The sequence below is a fragment of the Lithobates pipiens genome, unplaced genomic scaffold (genome assembly GCF_037356315.1).
Source record: "Lithobates pipiens isolate NorthernLeopardFrog02 unplaced genomic scaffold, aLitPip1_a1.2 Scaffold_23, whole genome shotgun sequence".
Lineage (NCBI taxonomy): Eukaryota > Metazoa > Chordata > Amphibia > Anura > Ranidae > Lithobates > Lithobates pipiens.
In genome coordinates, this window is record NW_027507785.1 from 168,684,808 (window position 1) to 168,699,258 (window position 14,451).

Sequence of the window (14,451 nt, forward strand, 5' to 3'; positions counted from 1 at the left end):
TTAATTGCACCCTTACATTTCTTGCATTCTTTGTAAAGTCCGAATGCTGATGATCCCTCAGCCGTGTATTTTTTTGGAAGGCCTTCTCTTTTGCTTTTATGTGCATTTTTACATTGGAGTTAAGCCATCCAGGACTATTCACTCTTTTAAATGTATTTCCTAATGGGATGCACTAGCTAATGCCCTTATTTAATATACATTTAAAGCAAACCCATCTCTTCTCCGTGCGCTTTGTTTCTTAGATTTTATCCCAATTTATATCTTCTAGCAAGGTTTATAGTTTAGGGAAGTTTGCTCTTTTGACATTCAGTGTCTTTGTATAGCCCTTATGTTTCCTATTTGTGTGATTTTTACTGAAGCTAATTGACCTGTGATCGCTGTTTCCTAAATTGCCCCTTATTTCCACATCTGTGATCAGATCTGTATTGGTAATCATTAGGTCTAGTAATGCTTGGTTTTTAGTTGGTGTGTCTACCATCTTACCCAAGAGATTTTCCTGCAAGACTTTTATGATCTGGCGAGCCTTAGGCGAATGCACGGTTCCTTTCAGCCCAGTCTATATCTGGATAATTAAAATCCCCCATTATGATCGCACCTCCTATCCTTTGCCGCTAATCCAAATTGTGATTGGAGGTCCGACTTCCCCTCCCCCTCCTCCAAGTTAGGGGGCCTATAGCATACTCCCAGTAGTATTTTCCCCTTGGGGATGAAACTATGGAGCTCTACCCATAAGGATTCCGCTTCCTCCCTAGCTCACTTAGCGATGTCATCTCTCACACTCACTTGTACATTATTCTTGATATACAGGCATACCCCTCCCCCTTTTTTACCCACTCTATCCCTGAAATAAAGGGAATACACTTGAATGGTTGCCAGCCAACCATGAGAGCTGTTAAACCAAGTTTCTTGAATTTCCCACAAAATCTAAATCCTCCTCATACAGCAGTATCTCTAGTTCTCCCATCTTGTCCGCCAGGCTCTCAGCATTGGTGAACATGCCGCGTAGTTTAGACTGGTCGCATACTATCCTATTATTGGGGGTTCTGAGATTGCAAATAGGACTTGCTTTGGGTTTATGTGCTTTAGTCAACCTACCACTAATGCCCCCCAATACCCTCTGGAATATGTTCTGCACTGACTATCTCTACCTCTGCACCCTCCTCATTTAGGTGCAGTCCGTCCCTTCTATAGAACTGGTGACCGACTGAGAAGTTGGCCCAGTCCTCCAGGAACCCAAACCCCTCCCTACTACACCAGCTCCTCAGCCACTTTACTTTTCTATTCTCCCTCTGCCTTTCTAATTTGGCCCGAGGTACCGGTGGTAGTTCTGAGAATACTACCTTGGAGCATTTAGGGACTTTCATTTTTTTTGTTTTTACTGGTGATGGCATTCTGTGGTGTTTTTTTTTTGTTTTTTTGTTTTTTTTCAGGACTGCAAAACTGCTGCGGACAAATCTGGCCTGAAGTGACACTTTTTTAGTGGACCAGTGACACCAATACAGTGATGAGTACAAAAAAAAGTACTGATCCATATATAAATGACACTGGCAGGGAAGGGGTTAACACTAGGGGGCGATCAAGCTGTGTTGCCTGGGTGTGTTCTACCTTGGGGAATGGGCTCACTGGGCCAACACAGAGATCGCTGTTCCTGATCACTTGGAACAGAATATCTCCATGTTCCCTGTCAGAACGGGAATCCGCCTTGTTTACATAGGCAGGACCCTGTTCTGCCTCTGTACCACGATCGTGGGTGGCCGGCGGACATCGAGTCCCTGACATCTGCGAGCACTACCCTGGCGTGCAGTGGGCGTGCACACAGTATCTCCGGCACTAAACGAAGTATAGGTACATTGTTTCGCACAGCCGGGCTGCCCTACCGCACTATACGCGCAGTGGGTTGTCCAGAAGCGGTTAATTTGCGTTTGGTGCAGAGAAGATGGTGGTGTTTCTGGATCATGTTCATATGTGGCTTCTTTGTTGTATATTCGCATTTTCCCTTGCATTTTTGAATGGCTCTGGAAAATGTTCAGATGATTTTTTGAAGTATACCTAAGCCCATGCAGTGATGTCAATCACAGAATCATGCCTGTTTATAATGCTGTGCCGTATGAGGGCCCAAAGATTACAAGTATCCAGTATTGAATCTCAGCCCTGATCTTGCGCAACAGATGTCTACAGATTATAATCTTTTGTTGATATGCACTGTAGATACATTTAACCACTTGCCAACCAGGCCACAGTTCTGACACTTGTCTCCTGCATTTTCCATTTTATTTTTTTTTGCTGGAAAATTACTTAGAACCCGCAAACATTATACAGTGGGGAAATGAATGATCCCCTGCAGATTTTATAAGTTTGCTCACTTCCAAAGAAATGAATGGTCTATAATTTTTATCATAGGTGTATTTTAAATAATATAGACAGAATATCAACCAAAAATACAGAAAACACGATACAAATGTTATAAACTGAGTTGCAGTTCAGTGAGTAAAATAAGTGATCCTCTACCAACCAACAATAATTCTGGCTCCCAGAAACTGTCTACAGTATGTGCTCATGTTGTACACAGACTAGTCCGGTCAGTTCAATAAGGTGCTTCTAACGACAACTTGTGTGTGTATAAAAGACACATTTCTACAGAATCTCCTTCTATTCAAATCTCACCGTGGGCAAGACCAAAGAGCTGTGAAAGCTTCAGGGACAAGATTGTAGACCACAAGGCCTGGAATGGGCTACAAGACCATCAGTAAGCAGCTTGATGAGGAGACAACTATTGGAGCGATTATTTGCAAATGGAAGAAATACAAAATAACTATCAATTACATGCAAGATCTCGCCTCATGGGGTAAGGATGATTATGAGAAAAGTGAGGGATCAGCCCAGAACTACACGGGAGGAGCTTCTGAATGATCTCAAGGCAGTTGGGATCACAGTCGCCAAACCATTGGTAACACAATACACCATCATGGATTGGAATCCTGCAGCACACGCAAGATTCCACTCAAGCAGGCATATGTACAGGCCTGTCTGAAGTTTGCCACTAATCTAAATGATTCAGAGAAGGATTGGGAGAAAATGCTGTGGTCAGATGAGACCAAAATTGAGTTCTTTGGCCGTGTTTGAAGAAAAATGCTGACTATGAACCTAAGGCTACTTTCACACTGCGGTGCTTTACAGGCGCTACAGCGCTGAAAATAGCACCTGCTTAGAGCCTCTCCTATCTCTCCAGTGTGAGTGCTTGCACACTGGAGCGGTCCACTTGCAGGATAGTAAAGTCCTGCGAGCAGCATCTTTGCAGCACTGTATGAGCGGTTTATACACGGCTTCTAAAGCGCCCCTGCCCATTGAAATCAATGGGGCAGCGCCGCCAAACCGCTGGCTGTTTTAACCCTTTTTTGGCCGCTGCCAGGGGGTTAAAAATAGTGGCGCTTTACCTCTGATGCCCGCCCCAGTGTGAAAGTGGCCGAAGTCTGGATCTATTCACCTTTTCCCTCATCTCCATGTTCTTCAGATGGACTTTAAGTGCTCAGTCCTGCCTGCAAGATTCCACCATTTTCCCCTTAAGATCCCTTTCACACTGAGGTGCTTTTAAGGCGCTTTCTCACTAAAATAAGTGCCTGAATATCTCACGAAAAACTATTTCAATGAGGCTACTTTTATACTGGGGCAGGCGACGGTGGTAAAGGGAGATACTTCGAGTTGCCAAGCGACAGCCAAGAAACCTTAAAAATGTAGAGATCTGTAAAAGAGTGGACCGAAATCCCTCCTGAGATGTGTGCAAACCTGGTAACCAACTACAAGAAACGTCTTACCTCTTGGCAGCAAGGGTTTCTCTACAAAGTCATGTTTTGCTTGGGGATCAAATACTTATTTTCTCAATGATCTGCAACTCTATTTAGAACATATTTTTTATCATGTTTTTTTTTCTGGCTTTTTGGTTGATATTCTTTGTCTATAATTTAAAAATTATAGTCCCTTAATTTCTTTGCAATTGGGCAAATGTACAAAATCTGCAGGGGATCAAATTTCCCTACTGTGGTTTTTTTTTTTTTATTTTTTTTTTTTTAGTAGAGGCCCTATAGAATAAAATGGTGGGTTTTGCGATTTTTTTTTTTTTTTTGTCACGATATTTGCACAGCGGTTTTTCAAATGCAGTTTTTTTTTTTTTTGTTAAAATGTTATGCCGAGTAAATGGATACCACACATGTCATTCTTTGAATTTGGACATGTTCGTGGAATAGTGCTAAATTATGGTAATTGACTCCTTGGGCCGGAAACTCCCGATACTTTACGGGATTTAAGATGCCTGGGGTGGGGTTTATGATCATGTGACCGCTGTAATTGGCTTTTTGTTTTCCTGTTTGAGACCTGTTGCCTCCCATAATTTTCAAAACTGCCCTTTTTTCCTTAAACAGTACCTTTACTCAGTTTTAAACATTTGATGTTTTCTATTGTGAATAAAATATGTGTTTATGAAATTTGGAAATCATTGCATTCTGTTTGTATTCAAATTTTAGACTGCGTCCAAATGTTAAGGCCCCTTTCACACTGAGGCGCTTCTAAACTGCCATGAAAACACTGAGCACTTTTAAAGAGCTTTTCAGGTGCTTTTGAAGAGCTTTCCATTCATTTAATTTCAGTGCAGAGGGGCGTTTTTTCACTGCCCTGCTAGCGCACTGCCCCAGTGTGAAAGAATTTTGTTGATTTTAAGGCTACTTTTACACTGAGAGCCCTTTCACACTGGGGTGGGCATCGGTGGTAAAGCGGTGCTATTTTTAGCAGTGCTATTCGGCTGTTAGGGCGGATTTAACCCCTGCTATCAGACGAAAAAGGGTGAAGTGGCGGTTTGGCGGCGCTGCCCCATTATTTTCAATGGGCAGGGGTGCTTTAGAGCTACAGTGCTGCAAAGATGTGGCTTACCGTCCTGCAAGCACTCGGCTCCAATGTGAAAGCTCTCGGGCTTTCATAATGCAGGGACAGGAGAGGCTCTATGCAGGTGCTATTTTTAGCACTGTAGCGCCTGTAAGGCTCCTCAGTGTGAAAGGGCTCTGAGGTGCTACAGCACTAAAAATAGAGCATTGCATAGCGCCTGTAGAGCCTTTCCTGTTGCTTTGCCTGTGGTGAAAGCCTAAGTGCTTTAAAACTGGAGCTGTGCTCTTGCAGGATGGTAAAAAAAAGTCCTGCAAGCGGCATGTTTGCAGCAATGTAGGAGTGGTGTATACACCTCTCCTAAAGCACCCCGCCCATTGATATCAATTGGGCAGCGCCACCAAACTGCCCGAAAAGCAATGCTTTGCGGCGGTTTTAACCCTTTTTCGGCTGCTATCGGAAGTTAAAAGTGCTAGTGGCCGAATAGCGCCACTAAAAGGATGGTAAAGCACTGCCAAAAATATGCCTGATGCCCGCTCCATGTGTGAGAGTAGCCTTACTGTATAGAGCTTGAAAATATTTAGAAAAAGTACCTCCAAGCTCTTGTACCATTTTTCAACAATGGTTTGCAGGGGCCTATGTGACTGGATGAATTGAATTGTCTTTAACAACCCATGCAATCCATACATACAAAGAAATCAAAACCCATAAGTTCAGCAATTAAGTTCTGTGTAATAAAATGGAATGACACGGGGAAAAAGTATTTAACACATGAAGAAAGGGAGGTGCAAAAAGGCATGGAGCGCCAAGACACCAGCTGAAAGCAATCCTGCCCCTTGTCAGTGCAAATTAATATCGGCTGGTTCAGTATCAACTGATGGCCTATAAAAAGGTGTCTCACTATCAAAGTGTCACACATACATCTCATGATTGGTAAAAGCAGAGCTTTTAAGACCTTTGCAACCTTATTGTTGCAAAATATACTGATGGCATTGGTTACAGAAGGCTTTCTAAACTTCTGAATGTTCCGGTAAACACTGTTGGGCCCATAATCCAGAAGTGGAAAGAACATCATTTTACCATAAACCGGCCACGACTGGGTGCTCCTCGCAAGATTTCTGTGACAGAGTGAAAAGAATTCAGAAGAGTTGTCCAAGAGCCAAAGACCACTTGTGGAGAGCTTCAGAAAGACATGGAATTGGCAGGTACAATTTCAAAGAAAACCACAAGTAATGCACTCAACCACCAAAGAAAAAGCTTGTTTAAAGTTTGCTGCACAACATTTAGACAAGCCTGTGAAATACTGCGAGAATATAGTCTGGTCAGATGGGACAAAGATTGAACTCTTAGGATGCCATAATAGACGCCATGTTTATCACCCCAAAAATACCATACCAACAGTGAAGTTTTGGTGGTGGGAACATCATGGCTGTTTTTCAGCATACAGTACTGGCAAACTTCATATCCTTGAAGGAAAAAATGTACCAAGACATTATTGATAAAAAGCTGCCATCTACCAGGATGATGAAGATTAAACGAGGGTGGACATTTCAGCAAGGCAATGGTCCCAAGCACACAGCCAAGGAAACTCAATTGGTCTCAAAGAAAATAAAGGTGCTAGAATGACCCAGCCAATTACCTGAGTAAAGATCAGAGTTCATAGAAGAGGCCAACGGAACCTTCAAGATTCCAAGTCTGGAAGAATGGGCCAAAATCACACCTGAACAAGGCATGCGACTAGTTTCTCCATAGAGGAGGCATTTTGAAGCTGTCATTACCAACAAAGGATTTGTATAAAGTTTTAAATACATTTCCGTTAGAGTTCAATACTCTTTCCCTGTGTCATTCCATTTTGTTACACATAAGACCCCTTTCACACTAAGGCATTTTTCAGACACTTGGGCTAAAAATAGTTCCTGTAAAGCGCCTGAAAAACAGCTCCCCTGCAGTCTCGGTATGAAAGCCCAAGCGATGGCAAGACGTAAAAAAAAAAAACCCAGAGCAATGCACTGGCAGGGTGCAAAGCATCCTTGGAGCGATGTATACACAGCTCCTGCCCATTGGAATGAATGGGTAGTGGCGCTTTGCAGTTTGTAACCCTTTTTTTGGCTTCTAGCAAGGGTTAAAAGCATAAAATAAAAAATAGCGACGCTTTACCGACGATACCACAGTGTGAAAGCAGCTTAAAGCGGAGGTCCACCCTAAAGTGGAATCCTTCCCCCCCCTCCGGCGCCACAGTTGGCACCTTTCAGGGGGGAGGGGGGTGCAGATACCTGTACAGTACAGGTATCCGAAAGTCCCCCGCTGCCTGCTGGGAAACACACGGATCCCAGAGACAGCGGGGACCATCCTTATTGCGCAGCGCGACTCGCGCATGCGCAGTAGGGAACCGGGAAATGAAGCCGAAAGGCTCCACTTCCTGATTCCCATACCCAAGATGGCGGCGGCAGCACCCGAGAGACGATCGAGAGATCGGCTTCGGGTGCCGACATCGCGGGCGCACTGGGCGGGTAAGTGTCATTATTTTAAAAGTCAGCAGCTGCAGTATTTGTAGCTGCTGGCTTTAAAAAAAAAAAAACGGCGGAACTCCCGGCGGACTCCCGCTTTAACTTAATTTCTGAACATATATAATTTCTTTGTATGCATGGATTGCATGGGTTGTTACTGATGTAAAAATTTCATGTCAATCGCACCTTTAGTGATATATTTACCTAGAAATATGCTTCAATACTTTATTTACCTGGATTTCTGATTTTGCAGGTCAGTGACTAAAGCTTTATTAAGCTTGTGTTACCACAAAGTGCTAATGTAAATTGGCCTCAGGAGCTGGTCGTGCTTGTTCTTTTAGTTTTGTCTTTTGACTGTGGTCAAGTGAGAGTCTTTAACATTAAATGTGTTCAAAATGGTAGCAGGGCATTTATTTCAAGCTTGCATTCCCAGAATGAGGGAAAGGATGCAAGAAGATGGAACTGTTGGCAAGAGGTATGTTACCTTACTGACAGTTTATCATATGATATAGTCTCTATTGTCCTTGCTGGCTTTGTGAGAAGTAAGAGGGTTGATAATAAAAGTTGTAAGCTTCAGCTCTAAATGAGAGGAGGGAGCGGTATGATAAAAGGTCCCCCTTGACCCTCAGGCACTTTATTCAAAGATACTTAGTTTTGATCCTATCATAAACAAACCTTGCTTTGTCTCTAAATAGACCTCAGCTTCCAAGGCAAATGTGGTTCTAGACAACAGATTTTTTTCTGTTATCGAGAACCTGATGAGTAGGAAGGATCCGAAATGAGTTGAAAGCAAGGCACACTTTGGCGATGGCAAATAGCTAAGGTATGAGCTAGAGCATTTTTAGCATAGAGTACAGCCCCAATTCCCTCAGATTTCCAACCATAAAGCTTAATACATTTTTACCCCGCAGAGCACCAGCAACAAAATCGATGCGGTCACCTTGCCAGTGGATGGGCCACCGCCTCCACCATTGTTGAAGAATTGGGTGGTTCTATTGCATCGACTGTTGACACTTAGGCCGCGTACACACGCGCGGACTGTTGGCCCAACTTTGTCCGTCCAACAGTTTGAGCGAACAGTCCGCTCAAACTTAGCATGGACGGACATGGCGACACACGACGGACGAACAGTTTGCTGAAACCGTGCGCGATGACGTGAACGGCACGTACGACGGGACGAAAAATACGACGTCCTATACACTGCAATGCAACCTTCCGACGTGGAAATCCTTTCTGAGCATGCGCGAGACTTAGTTGGCCGAACAAGCCTACACACGAGCGAACAGTCCGCTGAAACCTTGTTTCAGCGGACAGTTTTTCGGAATTTCCGTAAGACCTTGTTCGGCCAACTGTCCGCTGAAACTGTCCGCTGAAGCCCCACACACGAGCGGACTGTCCGCCCAAACACTGTTCAGCGGACAAGGTTGGGCGAACAGTCCGCGCGTGTGTACGCGGCCTTACAGGTGCAACTCAAAAAATTAATCTCATCAAGTAATCAGTAATTCAATTCAAAGCATAAAACACATGTATAGATTTATTACACTGAAATATATTGCAAGCATTTCTTTTAATATGATTATGGCTTAATGCGAGTGGAAACCCAAAATTCAGTGCATCAGAAAGTTTGAATATTGTGGTGAAGCTCAATATTGTAGAGTGGTATTGTGGTTGCACTCTAATTGGCTAAATAACTCAACTCAAAAGGCCTGCAAAGGTTTACTGAGCCTTTAAATGGTCTGTCTGGTTCAGTAGTACACAATCATAGGGAAGACTGCTGACCTGCTGACTTGACAGTTGTCCAGAAGACCATCATTGACACCCTCCACAAGGAGGGTAAGTCACGAAAGGTCATTGCTAAAAAAGCTGACTGTTTAGAGTGCTGTATTTAAGCATATTAATGGAGAGTTGAGTGAAAGGAAAGTCTGGTAGAAAGTTGTACAAGCAACTGAAGCCTTGAGGATTGTGAAGCAAAGGCCATTCAAGAAATTGGGGAAGATTAACAAGTAGTAGACTACATCTGGTGTTAGTGCTTCAAGAGCCACCACACACAGTTGTAGCTCATGTTCTGGATAAATATGCCACATTCCTCGTGTCAAGTCACTCCTGAACCAGAGACAACGTTAGAAGTGTCTTACCTGGGCTAAGGAGAGAGGACTGTACTGTTACTCAGTGGTCCAAAGTCCTCTTTTCGGATGTAAGTAACTTTTGCATTTCATTTGGAAATTGAGGTCCCAAAGTCTGGAGGAAGAGTGAGAGGCATAGAATCCAAGTTGCATGAGGTCCAGTGTAAAGTTTCCACAGTCCATGATGATTTGGGGAGCCATGTCATCTGGTGTTGGTCCACTGTGTTTTATCAAGTCCAGAGTAGGCACAGCTTTCTACCAGGAAATTCAAAATCACTTCATGCTTCCCTCTGTTCAGCTTTATGAAGATGCTGATTTCATTTTCCAGCAGGACTTGGCACCTACCCACACTGCCAAAAGTACCAATACCTAGTTTAATTATCATGGTATTGCTGTGCTTGATTGTCCAGCAAACTCGCTTGACCTAAACCCCATTGAGAATTTGTGGGGTATTGTCAAGAGGAAGATGAGACACTAGACTCAACAATGGAGACATGCTGAAGGCTGCTATCAAAGCAACCTAGGCTTCCATAACACCTCAGCAATGCCACAGGCTGATCACCTTCATGCCACGCCACATTGATGCAGTAAATCATGCAGAAGGAGCCCTGACCAAGTATTGAGTGCATGCTATACTGTACATAGATATACTTTTCAGTCAACATTTATGTATTAAAATCTTTTTTTTATTTCATTGTTCTTGTGTAATCTAATTCTGAGATGCTGATTTTTGGGTTTTCACTAGCTGTAAGCCATAATCGTCAAAGTTAAAAGGAAAAAAAACTGCTTGACATAGATCACTGTGGGTAATTAATCTATATAATCTGAGTTTCACTTTTTGAATTACTGAAATTAAATTTTACTTTTATGATATTCACATTTTTTGAGATGCACCTGTAGTTTGAGTGGTGGATCCATAGTTATAAATTATGCAGCAAAAGCATCAGGATTAGTTTTAAATTTTAATTGGCAATAATACCATTTTATTTCAATGTTTCTGATCAGTGGTCCGCTATTTAAATTTGTGCTAAACTCCTTCCTTGGATATCTGCATAGTTTCAGCTATTACTATCTTAATGAAATGTCAATTGTCCAATAACACATCATGCTCCTTGTCCACTATTTCGTTGCCAGATGTCCCAAGCAGAGCTTGATTTTTAGGCTCCTCCTCACTTTTGCATTTGCCCCCCCCCCCCCCACTTGAATGTGACATGCTAATGGCCTCCACCCCCACAGCGGCCTCCATCCCCACAGTGGCCTCTGTCCTTATTCCTTTTCTGAGTTTATTAGGTAACTGAGTGATTCTATCTATTCTGCAGGAAGGTGTGCACTTGCTACCCAAAGAAACGTAATTGACTTGGGTTCAGTCGGCTTGCCCTTACATGGTTTGAATCTCCACCTGTCCCTGCTAAATTGGCTGTGATCTAAATCGTACATGGCTAGCTGTACAGTTTTTTTCAATTGGCCCTCCATAAGAGTAGAAGCTTATACAGGAGCTTCAATGCGCTGAGGCTCCTTCTGTTATTTTTATTTTTTTTAAACAATGCAACACTTTTTGCTGCAGTGCCACTATTGGGGAGGGTGGGGGTGTTTACTAAAACTGGAGCACACAGAATCTGGTGCAGCTGTGCATAGTAAGCAATAGGCTTCTAGGTTTTGTCAAAACTTAATTGAACAAGCTGAAGATAGCTGGTTATTATGCACAGCTCTACCAGACTGTGTTCTACAGTTTTAGTAAATCTCCCCCATTATGACAGTGAGCAGATCTAGTCACAAGTATTGGCTTCTGTTTGTTCTTGCCACCCTAGTGTGATCCATATGAGACACAAGTGGTGTGAGTTTGACATGCTTTTGAGTTGGAGTTAAATGACAGATGCTTTTGAACCAGTTTATAGTGTAAAACAAAACTGACAGTGCAGCATCCACAAATCATATTTCGATCATTCCTCAGTCCGAGACTGTACAATTGGCCTACCCACATCTGCTTCACCGAAGGCCACCACACCATTTCTCCTGGAGGTACACCTAATGGTCTTACCTCATAGTGCCAGTATTCTAAGAAATGCTGATATAGGAACTCCCCCCCCTTATCCCATTCCCATAATATCCATTCTACTGGCCCCAAAAATTTATCTTTTTGCCTATTCCACAAAGATTTTACCATTGATTTTACAGTTGGGTGTATTTATTAAAAAGCCACTGCGCTATATGTTGGCGAAAGTGCATGTAAATTCATTCTGTGTGAATATTGGCAAAAATCTAAATGTTGTCGGTTTTCTCTCCAGGGCTGATCTTTGTAGGAATAGTTTGAATCAAGAAAACGCCTAATTATGGCCACTAGATGGAGCTGATGATTGTAGACAAACACAATATATAAATAATAATTTGAGGGTTCTAATTTTTTTTGTAGACTGCCTGTGGCATTGCATTTATTTTTATTTTTTGTAGCACGATATTTGTGCAGTGCTAACACAATACATTTTTTTTGTACACTAATGAATTTTAATGCACATCTAATACCAAATTGGAAAAAATTAGCAAACAAAAAAAATTTAGCGGATTAAATGGATACCAAACATGTAATGCTTTAAAATTGCGTCCACCCATGGGATGGCATCAATGCATGGTACATAAAAATCTCCATAAGCAACACTTTAAAAGACTTTGCAGGTTACCAGTTTAGAGTTACACAAGAGGTCTGGTGCTAAAATTATTGCTCTTGCTCTGACATTCCTGGCAGTGCCTCACGTGTGGTGTGATCGCCATTTACATATGCGTGCGTGACCTATGTGCACTTTGGAATTGCGCGTAAGGGGGAACAAGAGTGCTTTAAAAAAATATATATAATTTATTTATTTTTTATGAAAATGCTCCCATACATGATGGTTATTGGCTTTTGCAGGGCCGTAATCAATTACCGTAATGCGTTCTTTGCATTTTTGCCTCATTTCCTGCATTTGCCTTCAATCCGTTAACTGCATAGAAGACTTTTGTAAAATATGATCTTTAATGTAATTGATTTGGCTACATCTGAGAATACCAAATCATATTTAAATTTAAGAATGCTTTCTTTGAAAAATATTTTAATGAATTCCTTAACTTGGCATGTGGCTTTCATAAAACATGTTTATGGGCTTTAGTTATATGCACACATATAAATTGAAGATAAATGTGGTAATATTGCAGTGACATTTGAAATATATGCTGCAATCCTAAATATAAATTGAGAATTCATGATAGTAATTGTAATGGCATTGAAAGATATACTGCAAAAAATAATTTTGTTTGACTTTATTTTCTCTGCATTCCAATGTTTGTATTGATGTCGTCATTTTTAAGAATGTAAACCATACCATGTGTGCACTGTAATGATTTTAGTAATGGTCATACCAAAACATAGTTCAGGTTACTGTAGACCAGGAGTCTCAAACTGATGGCCCTCCAGCTGTCGTGGAACTACAATAACATCATGCCTCTGCCTGAGGGAGTCACAATTGTAACTGTCAGCCTTGCAATGTCTCATGGGAGTTGTAGTTTTGCAACAGCTGGAGGGCAGCCAGTTTGAGACCCCTGCTATATATTTGAATCCGCTACCAGATTTACATCTGGGCCATGAGCTCTGCAGTGAGGTCTCCCTATTGGTTTATATTAGACAGGAGACATTAGACATTAGATTAGCAGGAGGAGAGATTTTCTCTGTTGTAGTGGTAGAAACATCCCAACTCCAAAGAGTGCAGGCCAAAGATAAAGATGCTGGCAAGGAGGCCCAACAATTGGACTTTTGGACAAATTCTGAATTCCAGTGGTTGATTTATTCTGCCAGCTTCTACCCAAAAGTAAACTTTAGTCTTAGATGGACTATTTTAAAAGCTCTGCCAACGTACCCACCAGTGGCTGACCTCATCAGGCTTTTAGCTTTATAGCAAAGCTACGTTTGCAGGGTGTAAATATACTGTCCTTTTGAGACCATCTTGGCTACTATTTAGAGGTCGGCTTGTATATTGTATTTCATGTCATTCTGAAAATGTACATATATGAATAATTGATTTTGCAGTGCACAGTCGGGCAATTAGCAAGAGCATTAATTGATTCTATGAGGTTAAATACAGAACAATAAAGGGATTGTATTCCGATAAATTGCTGCATATTGAGACTACTGCTCTCCTTCACTTTAATCTTATCATCCCCTCTAGTTCCTTCTCCAGTTTGCCTTGGGTATTAATGACTTGTGGTAGATGTGGAATACAACAGCATTTAAACATTAACCTCCAACTGACTTGTTGACACTCTAACATTCTCACCTGTATGCACGCTGTAGAAAATCCCTGTATCTCAACCTCATTAGCTTGTGTAGAAAATGTCAATGTGTTAGGGCAATTGACAGCTTGCCTCCATCAGTCACCTTGTTTGTATTTGTGTGCTTGGTGTCTGAAATGCTAGCTGGCTTTTAGTGGGGGTAATTCTTTGATGTCTACTATGACCTCATTTGGCAGTACACACTAGATATCCTCAGGTTGCATGCACAACAATAGATTTGCCACACAGCCAATAGGTACTGTGAGATGAAGTCATGGTAAATATCCATTATCTCTCACCTTGACTTAGAGCCAGTCTGCAGTCTTGATGGCATGAGCACCCCCCTACATTATCCCCTGGCTGTTGACTATAAAGTTGAACATCTGCATATGGAGCCTTAAGTTTGTGGACTGACCTTTTTTTTTTTTTTTTTTTTTTTTTTCTTGTTTTTTTTTTAATTGTATTTCTTTTGTTCTGACACTTCATTTTGTCATTCAAAAGTACAAGTGAAATAATTACTTTTGCTATATGGGCTTACAGCTCTTAAAACATAAGTGAACACACTTTGGTTTGGTTGTCCTTCATATGCCACATTTTTCTAGCTTTAACGCATAAGTCAGTCTGATTATATTTTTAACCTTATCAACACAAGTTAC

The 14,451-nt window shown here is 41.8% G+C and overlaps 1 protein-coding gene across 12 annotated transcripts in view; it reads left to right on the forward strand.

Annotated features, from left to right (window-relative positions):
• RBFOX2 (RNA binding fox-1 homolog 2) overlaps positions 1-14,451 on the forward strand; it is a 535,783-nt gene that overhangs the window by 466,209 nt on the left and 55,123 nt on the right. The window lies entirely within an intron of this gene.